General features: G+C 48.8%; 1 non-coding gene across 1 annotated transcript; it reads left to right on the plus strand.

The window, feature by feature from the left end:
• The first annotated feature begins 5,071 nt into the window (after nucleotides 1–5,071).
• TRNAT-AGU lies at nucleotides 5,072–5,145 on the plus strand. The gene has a single exon. It is a non-coding gene; the product is annotated as a tRNA-Thr (tRNA).
• The last annotated feature ends 297 nt before the right edge of the window (nucleotides 5,146–5,442 follow it).

Below are 5,442 nucleotides of genomic sequence, written 5' to 3' on the forward strand. Positions count from 1 at the left end.
TTGGGGTACACTGGAAAAGGGGGGCAGGAGGTATTTTCCCCCAGAAACATATAGCATATTCCATTCCCCTGCAAGAGGAAATCATGACACACACAAAAAAGATCTATTCCCTGCTCTTTCCACTGGCTGCTCCCTCCCAACACCTGATCTGTGCCTCAGGGAGCCCCTGCTCCTGTGGTTGCTCCTATAGGATCTCATATATCAAAGACCACCCCCACAGCCCTTCCTGCTGGCCCCAGGAGTATTGGAGGAGTGGAGGGGATGAGCTGGGCTGCAAGTGTAGCTCAGTCTGTGCATCTTGCAGCAAACCTCACTTCTGGGAGCATTGGGGGTCCAGCATAGGGGCTGACTGGGGCTGGGAAAGGGTGGAGGAAGGCAGCAGATGTGGTGACAGTCCCCAGAGAAGCAGTCCCAAGTGCCGCTGGAGTAGCTGGGGCAAGCACAGTGTTCCAGCTGGGGGAGGAGAGTTTTTTTCTCCTCACAAAGGGAGATCCTGCAGCACACGTCTGTCATGCTCATAGCATACTAATGTGCCACGACACACCCTTTAAGAGTCACTGACTAAGACATACTACACACAAGTTACTGAGTTAGGTGGGTCTACTCATGGGTCTCTGCAATATCAATTACATTGCATTTTGTAAAACTAATAACATTGTAATAAGCTCTCACTACAGCTTCTGGAACTAAGCTGTTACTGAGAGGCATGTAGACAGAAACCACTCTTGCTCTGTATTCTTATAAGGTGTTTGGTTCAGTGTGTAACTGCTGTTGTCAGATATATATACATATTTAACGTGTTTATGGAGCATCTGTCTCAAGGCATCTAAATACCATAAACAAGAAATAGTGAAATGCAAAGCCTTAAAGTTAAAAAGAAAAAAGCACCAAGACAGCCCAGAAAGCTCTGGGCACAGGAATAAACCCAATAGCTGAAAATCCTCACAGAAAGGAAATGTGGTCTTGTGGTTAAAGAGCTAGGCTGGCAGACAGGAGATGAATGGCCAGGTCTAGGCTTTGCCCCAGACTTCCTGTGTGATCCTGGATAAGACTGCATTTTGCAAGGTATTTAGATGTCAAATTCCCAGGGAAGCAGACACCAAAATACAGTACAACCTCATTATAGCAACCCCCAATGGGCCTGGGAGAAAAGTTCAGTAAAAGAAGGTGTTTGCTAGAACAGGATTAGTCCAAAGGTGTGAAACATCTGACCTATGGGCCAGATCTTGCCCATGGAGTGACTCTATCCAGCTTGCTGGGCCACTGAAAGTTAGGGGGCTTGGCCCCAGCAAAATTCAGGGCCCTTTGACCCTGTTGGCCATGGCCATTCGTGGCAAACTTGGCTTGCTGCTACTGTCCCTAGACCTCTCCCTCAGACCCACTACTAACAGAGCATACCCACTGCTAGCAAACCTTCACTGGCTCCAGACCCAACACTGTTGCTGCCTCTGGACACTTTGCCATCCTCACCAAACCTCTGACCACTGCCAGAACCTGCATCACCACTACCATGGTGGCCACAGCACCCACCCCAAGCCCCTGGCTGCATCTAGCCCATGAGGACCCCATGTGGTCCAGATCTGGCTCAGGATTGCAAGTGAGTTTGATGCCCTGAGTTGATCAATTTGCTGAATAACCATAATGAAAAAATCTGTTCCTGCTGTTGGATTGTTAAAAGCTGGGCTGTGTTATAAACAGGGTTTGTAACCACAGATTGTAAAACCAGAAGGGACTTTAGAAGATCATCCGGTCCAGCCCCCTGCACCAAGCAGGAAAGATAGCTGAGGGTCAGGTGACCCCAGCAAGGTGACTGTCTAGTCTCCTCTTGAAGATTTCCAGGGTAGGTGATTGCACCACCTCTGGACAGAGCTTATTTCACAGACTGGACATGCTGACTGTGAAGAAGTTTTTTCTAATGTTGAGCGTGAATCAGTCTTCCAGCAGTTTGTGGCCTTACTCCTGGTTTCCCCCTTGGGTGCCCTGGTGAACAGTTGCTCACTGAGCCCTTGATGTACTCCCCTAGTGTAGTGGTAAGCTGCTACCACATCTCCTCTCAGCCTTCTTTTCTTCAGGCTGAAGAGTCCTGATCTCTCAGCCTTTCCTTGTATGGCTTGCTGTGTAAAACTCTGATCATACAGGCAGCTCTTCTTTGGACTCTCTCAAGCTTGTCCACATCCTTGTTAAAAGTGTTGTACCCAGAACTGGACTCAGTACTCCAGCTGCAGTCTCACCAGTGCTGAGTAGAGCAGAAGAATCACCTCCTTGGTTTTGCTGGAGATACATCAATTGTCTCAGCACAGAAGCAGAAAAGGATCTTGGGAGTCATTATAGATTCCAAGATGAACATGGGCCGCCAATGTGAGGACACAGTCAGTAGGGCCAACTGCACCTTGTCATGCATCCACAGATGCATCATGAACAGGTCCAAGGAGGTGATCCTTCCCCTCTATGCGACACTGGTCAGGCCACAGTTGGAGTACTGCATCCAGTTCTGGGCACTGCACTTCAGGAGGGATGTGGACAGCATCAAGAGGGTCCAGAGGAGGGCCACCCGCATGATCAGGGGGCAGCAGGGCAGGCCCTCTGAGGGAAGGCTACAGGACCTGAACCTGTTCAGCCTCCACAAGAGAAGGCTGAGAGGGGATCTGGTGGCTGTCTGTAAACTTACCAAGAGGGACCAGCAGGGAACAGGAAAGACCCTGTTCCCCCCAGCACTACCAAGAGTAACTAGAAATAACGGCCACAAGTAGATTGAGAGTAGGTTCAGGCTGGACATCAGGAAGCACTACGCCACAGTCAGGGCAGCTAGGATCTGGAACCAACTTCCAAGGGAAGTGGTGCTCGCTCCTACCCTGGGGGTCTTCAGAAGGACGCTAGATAGACACCCTGCCGGGGTCGTTTGACCCCAGTACTCTTTTCTGCCCATGGCAGGGGGTCGGACTTGATGTTCTGCTCAGGTCCCTTCCAACCCTACCAACTATGAAACTATGAAACTATGTATGCCAGAGTATTAATTGCCCTACTGCCTACAGCATCACACTGCCAGCTCATATTCATACTGTGGTCTATTGTTACCCCCAGGTCCCTTTCATTCATTGTGCTAGTCAGTTTGGTGCCATCAAACCTGTAGGTGTGCTGGGGATTCCTCGTCCCAAGGTGATGCACTTTACATTTCTCGACATTGAACTTCATCAGATTCCAATCTGCCCAACTTGCTAGCCTGTATCTGTAGCCTATCTTCAAGCGTGACCATGCTCCCCCATAACTTGGTGTCGTCCACGAACTTGGCCAGTAAACTCTTCACCCCCACATCCAAATTGTTCATAAAGATGTTGAAAAGTACTGGACCAAGCACTGACGCCTGCAGGACACTGCTGCCCACTTCTCACCAGGATGACATGTATTTGTTCACTACGACTCTCTGGGTCCTATCCTGCAGCCAGTTTCTCACCCACCTGACTGTCTCAGAGTTAAGCCCACAATCCTCCAATTTTCTCATGAGAACATCGTGGGATACTAGATCAAAGACCTTTTGGAAGTCAAGGTATACAACGTCAACCTGCTCTCTTGTGTCCAGGTGGCAAGTTACCAGGTCATAGAAAGAGATGAGGTTGGTAAGGCAAGACCTGCCTGCAACAAAGCTATGCTGGCTGCCATTCAGAATCTTACCTTCTGCAAGCTTATTGCAGATAGACTCCTTGCTGAACTTATCTAGGATTTCCCTAGGATGGAAGTTAGGCTAATTGGCCTATAGTTACCTGGGTCATCCCTCCTGTCCTTCTTGTGGATGGGCACAACATTGGCCCTCTTCCAGTCCTCAGGGACTTCTCCAGAGCACCACGAGTTGTGGAAGAGTTTCACCCTGGGTTCCACAGTGATTTCCGCCAGCTCCTTCACCACTCTCGACTAAAGATCATCCAGTCCTTCTAACTTGTATATGTCTAATTTTTTTACTTGGTCATACACCAATTCTATGGCAATAGTAGGAAAGCAGTTACTCCTACCATGCTCATCCTGTACTCTAACTGGCATTGTTTTCCCCTTTCCGGTGAAGGACAGAGGCAAAGTAGTCATTCAGGAGTTCAGCTTTCTCCTGAGTACTGGTAACCAGCTCTCCTGAGTTGTTGAGCAATGGCTCCACACTCCCATTTGTTTTCCTCCTGTTCCCTATGTACCTGAAGAAGGACTTCTTGTTGTCCTTGATTCCTGTTACTAATCTAAGTTTGGTCCCCGCTTTAGCCTTTCTTATCTGTTCCCTGCAAATGCGGGCCATTGTGGAATAATCTTCCTTGGGGCCTGTCCTGACCTTCCATTGTTTATAAGCCTCTTTCTTCTTTCTTAAGAGGACCGTGATTTCCCTGTTCAGTCAAGAGGGCTTCCCAGCCCTTCTGTTACCTTTTCTCCCCATGGGAATGGACTTCCTTTGTGCTTCAAGGATCATGTCCTTAAGGAACAACCACTCTTCATGCACACCTTTTGCCTTCAGTCCCTTCTCCCACAGCACTTTCCCTGCTAGTGACCTAAGCTTGTTGAAATTTACATTTTTGAAGTCCAAGACTTCAATCCTTCTATCAGATTTGTCTTCCTTACACCAGACAGTGAATATGACGGTTTCATGGTTGCTGTTGCCCAGACTTCCCTCTATATTTAAGTCAGTCACCAAGTCGGCTCCTTTGGCCAGGACCAAGTCTATCAGAGCATAACCTCTGGTTGGCCCAGGCACCTCCTGAGTCAGGAGCTCCTCGACACAGGTCAGGAAGGATTGTGACTGATCCAACTTGGTCAACTGTTCTTCCCAGGAGATGTCTGGATAATTAAGATCGCCAATGACGACCTTGTCACGTGCACATGCAGCCTCTGTCAATTCTCGGGTAAACTGCAGATCAAGTACCTCCCCCTGCTTTGGTGGTCTGTAGTATACACCTGCAGTTAGGTCTCTCTCGCCGCCCCTCTCGCCCTGGCTTAACCCAGAGGGTTTCGAGCTGTTCATTTTTGGAACCAATGTCAGCCTCCAAGGAAGTGTACTGCTCTTTTACATAGAGAGCACCGCCACCACTACTTAGTTACAGGAGGCCCTGTGGCTTAGTTGGCTAAAGTGCCTGCCTAGTAAATAGGAGATCCTGGGTTCAAATCCTAGCAGGGCCTGTATTTCTTCATCTATGTGGATGCAAATGACACAACCAGCAGCAGTCCTGGCTAGGTCATGAGAGACTTCTGGGTGCAGGTAATTTTCTTCTCATTCCTGCCAGTTGCAGGTCATGGGTACAGCAGGGATGGATGCAAAGAAAAAGTCAAAAGAGGGCTCCATAGCATTGGTGTTCCTGTGAGAGTTTTGGCTTCTAGTGAGGCCCTGAATGTTTCTCAGCCGGCCATCTGTAAAATGGGAAGTGCAGTACTTCCTTTCTTCAGTCCTTTGTCTGGCCTATTTAGGCATCAGTTTCT

Source organism: Alligator sinensis, unplaced genomic scaffold (genome assembly GCF_000455745.1).
Source record: "Alligator sinensis unplaced genomic scaffold, ASM45574v1 scaffold257_1, whole genome shotgun sequence".
NCBI classification, from domain to species: Eukaryota; Metazoa; Chordata; order Crocodylia; family Alligatoridae; genus Alligator; species Alligator sinensis.